The sequence below is a fragment of the Ailuropoda melanoleuca genome, chromosome 2 (assembly GCF_002007445.2).
Source record: "Ailuropoda melanoleuca isolate Jingjing chromosome 2, ASM200744v2, whole genome shotgun sequence".
Taxonomy (NCBI): Eukaryota; Metazoa; Chordata; class Mammalia; order Carnivora; family Ursidae; genus Ailuropoda; species Ailuropoda melanoleuca.
Window position 1 is genome coordinate 52,963,177 of NC_048219.1, and position 15,990 is coordinate 52,979,166.

At 34.0% G+C, this 15,990-nt stretch overlaps 1 protein-coding gene across 2 annotated transcripts in view; it reads left to right on the forward strand.

Annotated features, from left to right (window-relative positions):
- The window catches only part of ADGRL2 (adhesion G protein-coupled receptor L2), a 609,194-nt gene that overhangs the window by 404,476 nt on the left and 188,728 nt on the right, over positions 1–15,990 (forward strand). The window lies entirely within an intron of this gene.

The window sequence follows — 15,990 nt, forward strand, 5'->3', positions numbered from 1 at the left end:
TTGGCAGTGGAAATGGGAAACACTCCACCAAAGCCACCTGAGGCTCTTTCTCCCCACTCCCTAAAGCCCTTCCAGAGATTTTGATGCCTTCCTTTCTATTAAGAATCTTCCAGAGTGACTACTTATTCAGAGTTTGCTATAGCAGACAGTCAGTCACAAGGCAGACTCAAAGTCAGGCGGGGGGTGGGTGGGTGGGATGCTTTATAAGTGAATAAAGGGGAAGGCTTCAAGTAAACACTGATTAGAGGCTGTTGGCATGGGGGAGCTAGAGGTGGTTTAACTAGAAGTGAGAGTCTTGTTTGATGGTTTGGGAAGCACATTTGTCTTTTTCTGGTTGTCTTGAGTTAGAAGCAGGATCAAAAAACAGGGAAGCTGGCAGTCGCTGATCTAGTTTGACCATTCTGGGTTGATTGCTGCAGAGGCTGTGGGTCAGAGTTCTACTGTCATACTTGGTTTGCCTATTGTCTATTTGTATATTCAATCTCTCAGACAACATGGACATATATGTAGAAAATTGGGAGGAATCTATTAAAAAGCTCTAGAAATAATGAGTGTAGCAAGGCCTCATGATATAAGGTCACAACATAAAAATTAATTCTATAGGCAAATCCACAGAGATAGAAATAGATTAGTGGTTGCCAGGGGCTGTAGGAGGGGAAATGGGGAGTGGCTGCTAATGGGTATGGGGGTTTTTTGGGGGGTGCTGAAGATGTTATAAAATTAGATAGTGGTGATGACTACACAGCCTTCTCAATATACTAAAACCACTGAACTATATTTTTTAAAAGGGTGAATTTTATTCTATGTGAATTGTATCTTAATAAAAAGCATTAATTTTACTTATATATACTAGCAAAAAACAACTGAAATTGAAAATGTAGAAAAATATTATTTACAGGAGCATCAAAAGATATTAAATACTAAGAGATAAATTTAAGAAAATATGTGCAAGACCTGTACACTGAAAACTGCAAAATATCTCTGAGAGAGAAATTAAACAAGATCCAAATAAATGGAGAAATATTCTATAAAAAGAAAATAGTCTGCCAGTATGAACCAATGGAAGTATGTATAGGATTCCCTAAGTAACAAGGCTTAAAAAAAAGTTGAACTAGCCTTTGGGGAGATTATGTTGTTATTAGAACAACAGAGGAAAGAAGGAAGGACATCTTTGTAGCAGAGGCAAAACTGGAATATCAACTTCAGTAATGGAGAAGACAGGATGAAGGGATGGACCAGAAGTAGAGATAAGATGGGAGGATAAGTAATCGACCAGTATCACTATTTGGTCAGGGTTCTCTCAGGTCTCATCATCAGGTCATGCATTTGCGGGGCATTGGGAAACTTGAAACAGCCCCCTTCTCTTTGTGTGGCTCTTAGACTAAAGGCAAATCTAGAGATGGTATGCATATAAGCATGCCTTGCCTGTACTGATTTTTCTGCTTCTTACTTTCCAATCTTTACTTTGTCTTTGCCTTATCATTCTTAGTTACTCTTACTACTTGTATTTCTATTTATTTGTAAATATCCTTAAATTCTTTTTGGAATATGAAGGATTATAAATTAATAAATAAAAATTAGGGTGTCTAATAGACAGCTGTCATCAATTGTGCTTAGCTATTTCACAGTGTAATAAGCTTAAACAGATACTCTTCCAATGTTATGGATTTATAAAAAAACTAAGCATTTTTTTTTATATAGAGAAAGAAAAAGAGAGTGAGCGTTCATGAGCGGGGGAGGGGTAGAGAGAGAGGGAGAGAATCTTTAAGTAGGTTTCACAGCCAGTGTGGAGCTGGATGCGGGTATGGGGCTCCATCTCACGACCCCAAGATCATGACCTGAGCTGAAATCAAGAGTCAGTTGCTCAACTGACTGAGCTACCTAAGTGCACCAAAATGAAGCACTTTTGAATAAAAAGGAATGAAAAATCATAAGCTGTGAACATAACTAAGAGTGAGTGGATTCTTCAAATTGTTAACTTGAAGCAATCAAAACTACCAGCAACAACACCGGCATACATGTAACAAAAAATTGTCATTCAGTCAATATAAAGCTATATGTTTCAAAACGTACTTTTGAAATCTTTTGCTATTATACAACCCAATATGTAAGAATATGTAAGAATGTTCAAAATTGTTTCACATTAGCTCCTACAGTTTAAGGCATTTATGAAGAGTTGTCAACTGTTTTATGCTATTAATGTATCAAAATAATAGTAAACATTTGAAGACTGACTTACTATGTGCTAAGGACTACCTGTATTAATTCACATAACCCTCACGACAACACTATAAAATATACGTAATTATGATTCCCATTTTAGAAGCAAGGAAAGAAAGAAAGAGTTAAAGATGAGTCTCTATAACTTGAGCAAGTTATGGAAGCCTGAACATGGTAGAGCTGAGACTACTGGTGGTCTGGTCCAAATTCCAAGTTTTCAGCTTGTGTTGTTTTTCTAAACAATTTTTTCAAACATCTTAAAATTAACATTAGCCAAAGTTAAGTGAATTTATACTTTCTGAAGCCCTTTACAGATCTTTTTTAAGATAAAGTAGAAGAAGAGGTTAATCTTCAATATAGTTTTTATCTTAAAAAAGTAGGTCGGTGGCTTTTCTGAAAAGATATGTCAAATGCTTCAGTGGTGGTGTTTCAAAAACTTTTGCAGAGCAAAGTGATTTAAAATGGTATCTACCAAATTCTTGACTGTACCAAATTGCAGAATTTTTTTTTTTAAAGATTTCATTTCTTTATTTGACAAAGATAGAGACAGCCAGCGAGAGAGGGAACACAAACGGGGAGTGGGAGAGGAAGAAGCAGGCTCACAGCGAAAGAGCCCGATGTGGGGCTTGATCCCACAACGCCGGGATCACGCCCTGAGCAGAAGGCAGACGGTCAACCGCTGTGCCACCCAGGCACCCCCAAATTGCAGAATTTTAAGTAAGAAGTGAATATAAATGATTCTTATCATGGTATGCTTATTAAGCATTAAGCATACCATGGTATGCTTATTAAGCATTAAGAAAAGAAATTCTACTTCTCAATGTATGTGTTCTGTCAAGAGTCAAAAACAATAATAAAAAAGTTTCATACTTTTTAGTATGGGCACAGATTAAGTTAATTGGCCAAATTATCCAATTTTATGAATGGAATATATCTTTTATCTTGCAATTTGGCAGGAAGAGTGAAGAAGAGAAGACAAAATTTTTGAAAAATAAATACTATGATTACTAGAAACAATTTTACTTTTGTTATTACAGAAGAGCTTTGCTTAGTGAAAAAAATTAAAAATTTCTAATATGAAAAGATCCAATCATATATGCCAATATCAGTTTCTAGGTTGCATGGGAAATTTGAGATTTTCTTTTAAATGGTGTCTGTCTCAATAATTGACATATATTTTTAAGATTTACTTATTTATTTGAAGGGGGAAGGGCAGAGAGAGTCTTTTAAGTAGATCCCTGCTGAGTGCGGAACTTGATGCTGGGCTCCATCTCAGGATCCTGAGATCACTAACTGAGGCAAAATCAAGAGCCGGACGCTTAAACTACTGAGGTACCCAGCTGCCCCTAAAATTTTATGAAACTTAAATAAGGACAGCAGTATTTCAGTAAAACTACTACGATGAGCACAAAAGACTCTTTTCAGGAAGTGTGTATTAGGATTTTTTACTGATACAAAGGATATTATGCAAACTATAATTTATAGGACTTTTTAAAAACTAGCATATTTAATATAGGTGATTCTCACTTTCTGGAGTCAATTCATTATAATCACATTTTCCAGTTGACATACTTACATAAAATTGAGTTATATTCACATGGGAAGATGTTTTGACCTGTAATCATAATAAAAACCTTGTATATGAAAATACAAAATATAAAATAAAATTAGGAATAATGATAATAATACTCATAAATAATACTCAGAAATAAGAAACATAACAAATTTGGGATAGTTAAAAAAATGTTCCTGACTCAGGTTCAGTAGATAATCTTAATTCTTGGTAAATTCTCTCCTTTGAAAAGTACACCCTTAACAAAGAATATTTTTTAAACATCTCTGAGACTATCAATTGCCTCTAGTATTTTTTAGTAAAGGCTTAGCTTGTTTGCCTTAAAATATGTTGCGTTTAGCTTTTTCTGTTGTATTAGTGTGTGTTAATTATTTTAACTATTAAGTCTTTTAAGCCCTGTGTATTAATACTTAAAAGGTATTTGCTTCCATTTGTTTGGTTGAAAAAGACTGATTCCTTTCATGTGTCCTCCCTTGGTGAAGTACACTTATGGGATATTAGGTAATGTAGAAATAATCAAAACCATCATTTGTTACTGTCAAGTTACCTCGCCATGTAGGGGGAAACTGAACAGATCACAGAAAGAAAAGAATATGCAAGAGTAAAAACATCAGTGAAAAAGTGCTAGAAAGTGTTGTCAAGTGAGGAGAAAAAGAGAAAACTGGTGAATATAAATATAAGTAGGAAGAGGATTGAGCTAATTGGTGAGAATGGAGGGTGCGGTGTTATAACGTCAATATTGAGTTATGCAGTAAGTGCACAAATGAGGTAATGTATATACACATCCTCTGAATACAGTAAAGCACCATTACTACTATACAATGCATTTCTTCATGTCTTTCAATATATATTGACAGTATAATTCATGCATTCACTCACATACAAGTTTTGACCACTGGAACTCAAAAATTAAAATGTTTATAGGAATAAGAAAGAAAAAGTGAGTGAAGGGCAGTTAGGTTAAACATATAGCTCTCTAACTCTATCTTTCTCTTTCTCACTTTACAAAGATATGGGTAAAGGGGCACCTGGCTGGCTCAGTTGGAGGAGCATGTGGCTCTTGATCTTGGGTTCATGGGTTTGAGCCCCATACTGGGTGTAGAGATTCCTTAAATAAATTAATTAAAAAACAAAACAAAACAAAAACAAAGATATGGGTGAAGGTATATTTCACTTTGCTTTAATGACACTATTAAAGTAGAACACAAAACATTATCACTGATTATGTGATTCATGGCACAAGATACTTTGCCTTGATTTTGAGAAGGTCATAGGGAAAGGTGGAGAATGTGGTACATGTTTTCATTTAAAGGGAAGGCCTCTCCTGTTGAATGCTGCTATGAAGTAACATTCACCCAATGTTGTTGGAATTATTTTTTTTCAGAAGCTGGAAATCCATGTTTTCATAAACACCTAATTTTTAAAACTTGACAAATAACTGTTTAAAAACAAACAAACAAAATTCTATGTAACCCAAGATCTATGGAGCCAATAAATTATATTTGTTGGCTAGATTTTATACAGGCCAGCAGTCCATGTCCTCTGTTGTATGCTGTGCTAAGAGCTTGCCTAGAGAGTTTAGTGAGATTTTAAGGAGCTTACCGTCTAGTGCGAGAGGAGTAAATCAATAAATACAATGATGTGTAATAAGAGCTATGATAATCAATGTTCATTTTTATGGTTCTTCAACACTCAAAAATTGTATGTCATCAAAGAAAGATAAAATAATATTCACTATGATTTTCTTAGATAGCAAAGTACTATACTAATATATTTTTATTTTTTAAAAACTAGGAATATAAACAAAAAGAAAAGAATTTAAAGTGTCAGCAGAAAATGAGATCTTCCTTGGAAATTTTGATTAATTTACTCCTTAAGATAATAAAATAAAATTTGCAAGTGATTTGGCAGGAAAAAAAAATGGTTAAAATCTTTTTTTGGCTCTTGGATGTAGGGTTCCGGTCTTTGCTTAGTGAATCATAAATGAGCTAAGATGGAAGTATGATACTTTTACCATAATGCATAAAATATCAGATGTTTTGCGTTTGAATAAAACCAAAGTACTAGGGTGCAAAATAAAACCCTTTAAATGCTTCATGTAAGTCCCATTGATTCTAATTTCTGAAGTTCCCTAGATACATAATTATGTTATATAAGTTGTTGGGACAGAAAAGTAGAAGGGAGAAAGCTTGTTCTAGGTAACATAGAACAGACAGCCAACTTTTCAACTTCTCTGAATTAAAAAACTCAAACATATTAATTTCCTGCCTTCCTTGAAGTATTTCCTGCCTCTCCAACACACACACACACACACACACACACACACACACACAGAGATAATAGTGCTATATACTCCCTGAACAATTTTGTCTGTATTTGTGATTCTCTTTACTTAAAAGCACACTTACACACAAATATCATTATTAAATTAATTTTTAGGAAAACACTCAAATTTTCATTGTAGTCACCAATTTGTAAAGATAGTAAAATATTTACATATGGTCTATAAAAATATTTCAATATTTTGACTAAACAAATGTGTTAAGTAAACTTATGTATGTGTGTTTATATGTACACTTGTGATAAGTATATTTATATAAGATTTCTAGGTTATTTGACTTGTAATATCCATATCAGCAAAGCAATGCTACAATATTTGGATAAGAAGTAGCCTTATTATTGAACTAAATATTATAGTAGTATTCATGATTATAAAATTCTGACTCATATTCTATAAATACGTTTCAATAACCAACTATAGCTCAGGTCCTTTGCTAGACACTATAGGGGCCGCTGTTCTTCAAAAATCTGAGAGTAGGTAAAGTGTTTAAAAAAGTACTTCACCTGATTGATGTGTACCATTCTGAACAGTATACTATTACTTGCTATATATGTATGCTTGGAGGTATTTTGAGGGCTATTTATACTTCTCCATACAAGAATGTGGGCAGGGAGAGAGGTCTTCCATAGAGGAAGTTCCAGATAGGAGTTTTAGGCATGTAATGAATTTTTGAAAGACTATTGTCTCCCCAAGAGTACATGACTCTACATTGGTAAAACAAGGACCTGTAACAGTTGTTTCAGTCCATTGAGAGCTTTTTATACCGGCTTACTAACGTTTGAGTACTGTGGGTAATGGGTATAAAACCTTACAGTGTTATGGCTGGGTTTATGGATTGTTGGGTAAGGGAGAAAAGGACTGGAGAAAATAGAAGCTTCAAATTTTACTAATTGCCACAAACATAGACTGAGATTTTAATATGCATAACATTAGGACCTCTCTGGTAAATAAAACTAAAAGAAATTTGTTGAAGGGTGGATCACAAACTTTAAATCAAACCTGAATGAACCCACTAAAACCTAATTGAATAGAGAGGGGTAAAGCATCACAAAGAAAAAACTGGATGGAGTTTCCAAAAGAAAGATGACTAGAAAGTAAAAACGAAACATATATATATATCTCCTGTTTTGTTCTGTGCCAGAGATACTTAGGTGAAAGCTTATTTTCCTGCATGTTTAAAAATAAAATTGGGGAGAACTTTTCATAAATTTATTCTATAACCTTACCAAACCTGGGGAAATATTCCATCATTTTCATGATTTTTATAAGTAAAAATGCATCTTCAGGGGAAAAAAGAACAGTAAGATCTATTTGAGAGAAAATTTTGTGAAGTAATAGTCTGTGAAGAAATACTATATAGTTAAAATTCCTGAATGCCATGCATATTAAGCATATTATATAAATCTTTATGTCCTAATTAGTTTTGTGTATTTGTTTATAAATTTTTGTGTATATTCTTACTTACTTTCCATGTATATTTGCCCTCTCTTTCCACTCATGATTCATTTCTCTGGGGAAGGAGTATGTTTACCACTTCCCACTAGCACCTAGAGCCCTGAATTGAGGGAAGCAAGTTTTCTATGAGTGTTGAATAATTGCCTTTATTATCCTTACATTTTGAAAAATATGTCAGCCTGCAATCTCAGTAAAAATGCAAAATTAAAAATGAGTATAAAAGATAATGCTCACATTTCTCTGACATTAAACCACCCTATTGGGCCAAATGTAGCACAAATGTCCCTCTAACAGGGGTCCTATGCGAACAGTGGGTGATCAAAGAACACTTTGCAGCAACATCAAGTCACACTGGTGGTGTCAAGGACAATGTATTCTGAATTCTATTTTGTATTTCTTCTGTGATATTGTGCCAGAACACAAATATATAGACACAGATATATACATATACATGTGCATATATATTTTACAGAATTTAAATAATTCATTCAAATAAATTATTTAAATGATTTAAAAATTCCTTTGTCAAACAGATTAATGGAACCTTGTTATTCAAAAGATAAATCATTTTATATGAAGTGGCAAAGACTTCAAGGGCTAATAAAGGTTTTATGAGAGATAAACTTTTAATGAATTAATACTTTTGCATGTACTTATTTTCTATATACATAAATATACACACAGATGCTTACAATGATATTTATACCAACATTTCTTTTTTTTTTTTTTTTTTAAAGATTTTATTTATTTATTATTTATTTAACAGAGATAGAGACAGCCAGTGAGAGAGGGAACAGAAGGAGGGGGAGTGGGAGAGGAAGAAGCAGGCTCATAGCGGAAGACTGATGTGGGACTCGATCCCATAACGCCAGGATCACGCCCTGAGCCGAAGGCAGACGCTTAACCGCTGTGCCACCCAGGCGCCCCTATACCAACATTTCTGACTGACTTTTAAGGAAACAGTATTCACAGTGTTTAAAACAAAGTGTTTTTATAGATCTGATTTTTAGGAGCTGATGGATTATAATTCACCAAGCTAAGTAGAAGGTTTAAATAATAGTGCCATAAATGTTATAATCTGTGTAATAAGATAAAATAGACTTTTTTCTATATGTAATTTATATGAATCATTAATCCTGAACAATTTTATATATGTCATTTTCTAGGGTTTTTAATGTATTTAGCACTTACACCCTTTTGCTGCACAGGTCTTCATCAGAAAGATGCTTTGCTCTAGAAAATTATGGTGAACTACTATTTGTATAACAAGACCTTAAGACCCTGGGAAAAATTTTTAAGGATTTTTATGAAGCTCAGTACACATTCTTCAGCTAAATTTTGGCATAGTTTCAATTTGAGACTCCAGTGAAATTCAATTGGTTTATTTTATAATTAAAAACAAGGAAATCATAATAATAGAAATATATAATGTATAGCACTCATGTTTATAATAGAACATCCATAAAGAAAGAAACATGTTCTAACTTTTCTCATTACTCCAAAGAGAATTGCATCTTTAATCACACAAAGCACAACTGCTTTCTAATTTTGTTTAAAGTGTTTCAATACTTACAAAACCCAGATCAGGTTATTGTAAATCTAGAGCAAATTAGAATCATTGGCCTCTGCTCAGCTCTATGTAAGGGTTCTATGTAAATCATAAATTTAATGGCATACTAAGACACACATCTGTTTCAGTTTTGTAGAAGTTAATAATATAACTATAGAGTATTTAAACACTTCTTTCATTAACTGGAAAACTGTGGCAAGGATAGACTTTCCTTAGTTATAAGGTGTAATATTTTATCTGCAAATTTTGATAAGCTATAAACTTACCTACGTCATTAAAGGTAGATTTCTAAATATTCAACCTAGTATCTCTTTTTGACATTACATGATTTCCTCCTATATAGAAATATTCATTATAAACAAACGAGCTAGCATTATCATCTCAAATCTACACCTGCATAAAATACTTTGATTTATATATATTATATCTTAAATCATGTTGCAATAGGGCATTGGAGAGAAAGTAAATATTGAGTAATTATATGAAATGTCAAAATTCATTCTTTTAAATATTTTTCAGATTCCTTATTTGATTACCCATAGTTTTTTTAAAATGATAAATGATTGTCTTCTGGGGATCCATATTTATTTAAAAATAGTTTATATTCTGGAATCCTCAAGCATTTACATTTCATACCTAGCATTCTTACTCAACATTTCTTTAATTTTATTTTAACAAGTTTTAGATATTTTTTTCATGTTATTTCTATGACCTATTTGAGACATGCTACTTCATATATAGCAGTAATCCAGTATGATAATGAATTATTGTGTTTCAATTATCATTAGATAATAAACAGGAAATTAGTTTTTCTTGTAGTGTATTCTACATTGTCTGAACAATAAAATATACGTGGTTTGAATTTGGGTCTTTAATTCAGGTAGTAAGGACATAGTTCTAATTAAATTGGTGTCATAAATTACATTCCCATAATGAAGGGGGGGCATTCTTTTAATGCACTAAAAGAGTTATTTGTAGATATGTGATTTTGGTAACCAGGACAGTTGGATAAGAGGGTGGATGGCTCAGTGCAACACATCTCCATCACTGATACAAAACCATTCAAAGAATATATTGTTCAGGTGACAGTTCAGCAACTTCTTTTTAAATGTAGAATAGCTGGAGAGATTATGTGTTTTTATTTTTTAACCTAAAACAAAAATCTTTCATTGACTGTAGCTCCACAAAACCTTATCATTTCCAAATCATTTCAGTATTCCTTTGAGATATTAATGACATTTTAGCGTAATTCTAAATTTGGATGCTTATTTTAAAGAAAACGAATTCTTTTCCAATACACTTTTACTTATCAAAAAACATATGCCTCTTACATCATTGTTTGGTCTAGGTCCTAAGTGATTGATTTCATAGTGACCTTAAGAATGCAGTGTAATGAGCTGCAATAAGTTGAAACTTAATTATAAAGATTTAAATTATTCTTGAAAATAGAGATGGCAACATTCTATTATCTTATCAAGAAACTATGATGAGAGCTAGGCTTAGAAGAAAAATCTTTGCAAATTGCTATTCTACTTTCCACATCCTCAGACAAATTTATGGTTACTGAAATATACACAAGAAAGAAAGGCCTTTAAAAAATAAAGCAGGTAAGTAGAGTTAAAAATAACTATCGTATTCGAGAACAAAATTGTTAAAAATATTAGTAATAGGTAGTTTATATGATCAGGATCAACCAAAGTCAAGGTCAAACATCTCATGTTATACAGTTTTACATTGTATTTTCAAAACTGCAACAAAATTTTTTGTTGAAAAAATACTGAGATCATAGATTACAATTATTATTTTATTATTTTTTGTTTATCATTAAGAAAATTACAATGTTTTCTAATATGAAAATATTAGCAGTGCTATATAATTGTGCCTTTGACTCACTTTCTAAGATGCAAGAGGCATTTGTGAGTTTGTTTTCTGACTCTTAAAAGCCTTTTGTAAGTTTGCTGTGCATAAACTATGACATGAATAATCAAAATCATTTGCAGAGACACTAAAAATTCTATTTGGACTTCTCTGAAGTTGCTGTTTGGTTATCTTTGAGGGTTTAGATTCAATAGAGTGGATTTGCCTCTACTATTAACCATTGACTTGCTTTTGTTCTCACCCAAGCTATACGTGTTTGCTTTACAAAGAATTGCCCTTCCAAACGTTTATATTTAAAACAAAGAGTTGTGATTTGGCTACTCTTAGTTTAGCTTCAATATTTAAAAAAAAAATAAAAAATTTCATCTCTATTGTTGATAGAGATTTTCTGCATATATTAAAAAGGGATGGGGAGACCTATTTTTAAACTATGGACTTTAATAAAATATTTGGTTGTGAGTATGATTAACAAAATAATTATAAGAAGTTATAGACAGTTGTATAAAATGACGGTTATTATAGTTATACTTCATGGTTTGACAGAAACATTGATAGAAGAAGATCTATAAGACCCAATTATAAAAAATCCTCAAAGTGCAGAGATTAACAAGAGTTATGGGAACAATCTATGGGAAAGAAAGACTAACTTACAGTTGTATAAGTCTCAGTGAAACAATGATTACGTACGGCATCTTTTTTAATTTGCTTACTTTTGAGTATCATAATGGCAATGTCATAAAATTTTTATAATTTTTTATATATAGTTATACATATAAACACTAAGTGCACAGAGTCATGCTACTAGTTGTATCGGTGGATTTTTTTAGAAGTATTAATTATAAAATGATAGGTATATAATAGTATATGTGGTGATTATATACTTCTAAATAATATCATTAAGCACAGTTCATCATAATCAAATGTATACTATTGCTTGAATGTCATTACCTTTGGAGACTGCATCTCTACATTTTATATGGAGTTTGGCTTTTTTGGACAAAGATTTACTCAGCCTGAAGAGAGCTGGGAGAACAGTTACACTATTGGCTTTGCCAAATGCTTTCGTATGTTTCTGCTCTCATGAAAAATGAGTTTTGATTTCTTTTCAGCCTACATGCATGGCAAAGCTAAAATGAAAAACAAAGCTAGCAACTTTCAACCAGTTCTAGTTAAGTTTGGTATTCACATATTGCTTTGATCTGCTCTAGAGCTTTAAAATACTTACTTTCTAGAGTAGGGAAAGCTAGTTTCAGCACTAAGCATCACTGAATAGTAATGATGAAGAAACCAGAACTGGTTAACTTTAGGGTGAAATGTAGCTAATTTTACTTCTGTTTGCGTATTAGAAACCAGGCCAGTTTCACCTGTTATTTGTTTACTTGTTTGTTTCATTTTAGAACTCACATCGCTCTCATCACATGCAAAAATATACTCCCCATAATGAATACAACCTACCCTCCTTAATAGTTTTCTACAGCTGCGTAACTCAAACTTAGAATTTTTGGCCCAATAGCAAGTCCCGAGTATCACCACTCCACCCCAGTCCACCTCCACATAGCCCCTTTTGGAACTGTCTTATCTATATCCAAGTTTGCCAGAGTGGGGCAGTGAAGAAGTTACTTACTGTTCTACTGGCTTGTACTAATCATAATATTTTAATGCCTATTTTCCTACTTGTTCAGATTCTTTAATTTGGTATGCAAACTATTGTTTTTCATACCTGTATTTTGACCAGTACCTCATCACTTTCCTTTAAACAAAGGTGCTTAGATGGTAACAGCTTCAAAAATGAGCATAATTTCTGTATCAGAAGTATGTGAACCCATAGAATAAAATAATCTAGTTTCTTAAAGTTGCTTAAATTAAAAACATGCGTTTCTACAGTTGGAAAAAACATATATGGTTAAAATGTTTGAAGCCCATCAATCTCTCTAACCACATAAGCTAACGAGTTCCTTCTGTTTTCTTTGAATGAAATCACCATGAGGGGTTAGATGTTGATTTAACATAAAACAAATGGAAATGGGTGTTTCCTTTGTCCTTTGCAGAATGTATTTTTAAAAACAATTAGCAAGTATTATGAATAAGTCAATGATTTTGCCATTACTTAAATAATAATACAGATTGAGTAGTTAATTTGATTGGATTTTAGGGAACGCATAATATACTCCAACTCCTCTTAACTTGCTAACATCTGCAGACATTATTAAGCTTCTCGTCTCATTTTTTTTTCTGCCATAACACCTGTATTGTTATAAATTATGTTTTGAATTGTCGTGAAGTGTCAGGCAAATTATGTTTTCTGGATGTGTATGTGTCATTTAAGGGTTCCTTTGTAATGGCAGGTTTGTGGCTAACAGCTTAATCTTGAATACATCAACGCAATTAAAAGCTCTTTTTCAATTCTTTGTGGACACAAAGAAGGTTGAAGCATTATTATGGATAAAGTGCAAGGAAAGAATTAAAAATTCTCTAATATTTAAAACATCCTAGAGAAGGAATACATTTAGCAGTAATTTTAAAAGCACAGCAAGCTTATTATATTCTTAGCAAAAAAGTGTTGAACCCTTTGAACTCTATAAAATACACATCCTATTGAATTAAAATTAAAAACTTGTATGACGCATTTTCCACTCCCTATAGTTTTAATCCACTTCTGACAATTTCTTCCCCCTCCATGCATTCCCCCTTTTTTTGCGATGTAGTCTTTTCAGGAACATAGTGGAGAGTGACTCACTTAGGTCCTGAGCATCAAAGAATGTCAGACCTATGAAATGTAGACAGTGGGTTCTTCCAGAGATTCTCTCTGAGAGAGTTAAATAAATAAGTAAATGAGCCAACATATGGCCTGCTTAATTCAGTCAAAAATTTCCATTGATTACTTAGTAAGCTCACTAAATAAAAACTTCAGCCCAGGTTTTGCCTCCCAAAAGAAAACAGGATTAGACTGATCTATGCACTCATTGGGGCTTCTTGTGAATCATGCCCAGATGAGTGGAAAACCTTCAAAGATGAACAAAGGAAAGGGCTAAAAATTTTCAGTAAATGTAGATTATTATTAGCTTGACATATTTCAGTTTATAATCTTAAATAAAATGATTTTAAATTCGTAGAGACCATGATATAAATGACCTCTGAGGTCTAAGAATTTTATAATTTTGCCTCTTTTCAACTAAAGTAGCCTGATTTAATTCTCCTAGGTAGATCTGTTGTATGCATAATTTTGACAGATTTAAAAACCTTAGGTACATATTAAGGTTTCACACCAGCTCTGCGTAAGTGTTTTTTCCAGACTAGGCTTGTGTCCTGCATCGATAATATTTGAATTATGTTATCTAAGAAATTCCAAATGGGAGTGTTTATGTAGTTTAAAGCACAAATGCTCTGAGTGGCTCCTCTTATCTTTTGGAATGGTGAGAATATTAAAACATCAATACATTAAGTAGAAAGAATTTTGATCATCAAGGATTCTTGTTTTGAGAAGTACAATGAATCAACCAAAAGAGTATGTTTCGGTTATTTGCACATGTGTGCTCTTAACTTATGATTTTTTACAAGTTGAGAACAAATTTGACCAATAGCTGGATTTACTTTAGTACTACAAATATCTGGCTCTGTGACAAAATACTGATAGGTATTTAGAGGCTTCAAGTCTTTTGAACAATCTGCTGTTGACATTTAAATAACATTGTTGTTTGAAATTATTTCTGAAGTATCATGACTGCAACATACCCACAGCAACAAAAAGTACATAGTTTCTGAAAGCAAAGAAGCTCAAGTTTCATCCTATTTTCTAGAGGTTTTAAATCCTGATCAATCGGTTTTTCTTAAAAACCAATGCATACATGCTTCTTTAATTGAGGGCTGCCTTCATTAGTCGTATCAGTCATTGAGAAATACATCTGAAAACCTGGTGACTTTCAGCTTAGAGATTTTGTAATTTAAAAAAACCCAGTTTTGATTTTCCTCGTATGCAGAGGACACTTAAACTGCCCTTAAAATATTTTTCAAGCGTGATTTGTCCCGTCATGGTCTGCTCTCTTTAGCTCAGGTCCATCGCTGGCGCTGCCTGGCTGTTTGCTGACACTACCAACAGAGAGGTGGCAAGGAAGTGTGGTCAGAGGACAAGAGCAAAAGCAGTTTCAATGTAAGGAAATGAGGGAAACAGACCCAACAACACGATGAATGCACTTGCGAGTAAAGAGCCTTGTAGTCTCCTTTCCTTCCTTTGCTTATCCTGGTGGGTTTAATCAAAAACAAACAAAACGCTCTTGTGAAATATAGTCAATAAAGTCAAAGTTTGGCGAGGTCTCTGTAACTACAAAGAAAAAGTCACCGCAATTTTAAAAAATGTAACTTTCATTAACGAGCGCGCCGGAAATCTCAGGTATCAAAGACGCATTAACCCTGGAGCGTGCCCCGCGCGCCGCAGCCGGACGGAGGCAACCGCGGCGAACAGACATTCTTTTCTCCTCGGAGCAGTCACACAAAAGGAGGGCTGCGGAAACTAAAAGTTTCGAAGCCTCCGGCTCGCTGCGTGGAGAAAAGAGAAAACCTGGAGACGGGGTGGGTAAAATACGCATCCTGGGCGCCTCTCCGAAGTGCAGGCAAGGAGAAAGCTCCTGGGCCTGGAAGGAAGAGAGGAGGGGGCCCCCCTCAGTCTCTGGCCAGCCCCCTGCGCCCCGCCTTGGAGGCCCGAGCGCCGCACTCCGCCGTGCTCTCCCAAATACCCTTCACCCCGTTCCAGAAATAAAATAAATGTTTTTAAAGTGCGTGTGTGTGGACAGGATGGAGAGCGCGCGCCAGAGGAGCGCGCGGAGGACCTAGCGCGCAGTGAGTGGAGTTTGGGGGTGGGGGTCAGGGTGGTAAGGGGTGTGTTGATGGTGGGAGGGGGGGAGGCTGGATGCAGAGCCCCGGGACTGAGCGGGGGGTGGCGAGCCGACGGGGAGGTAG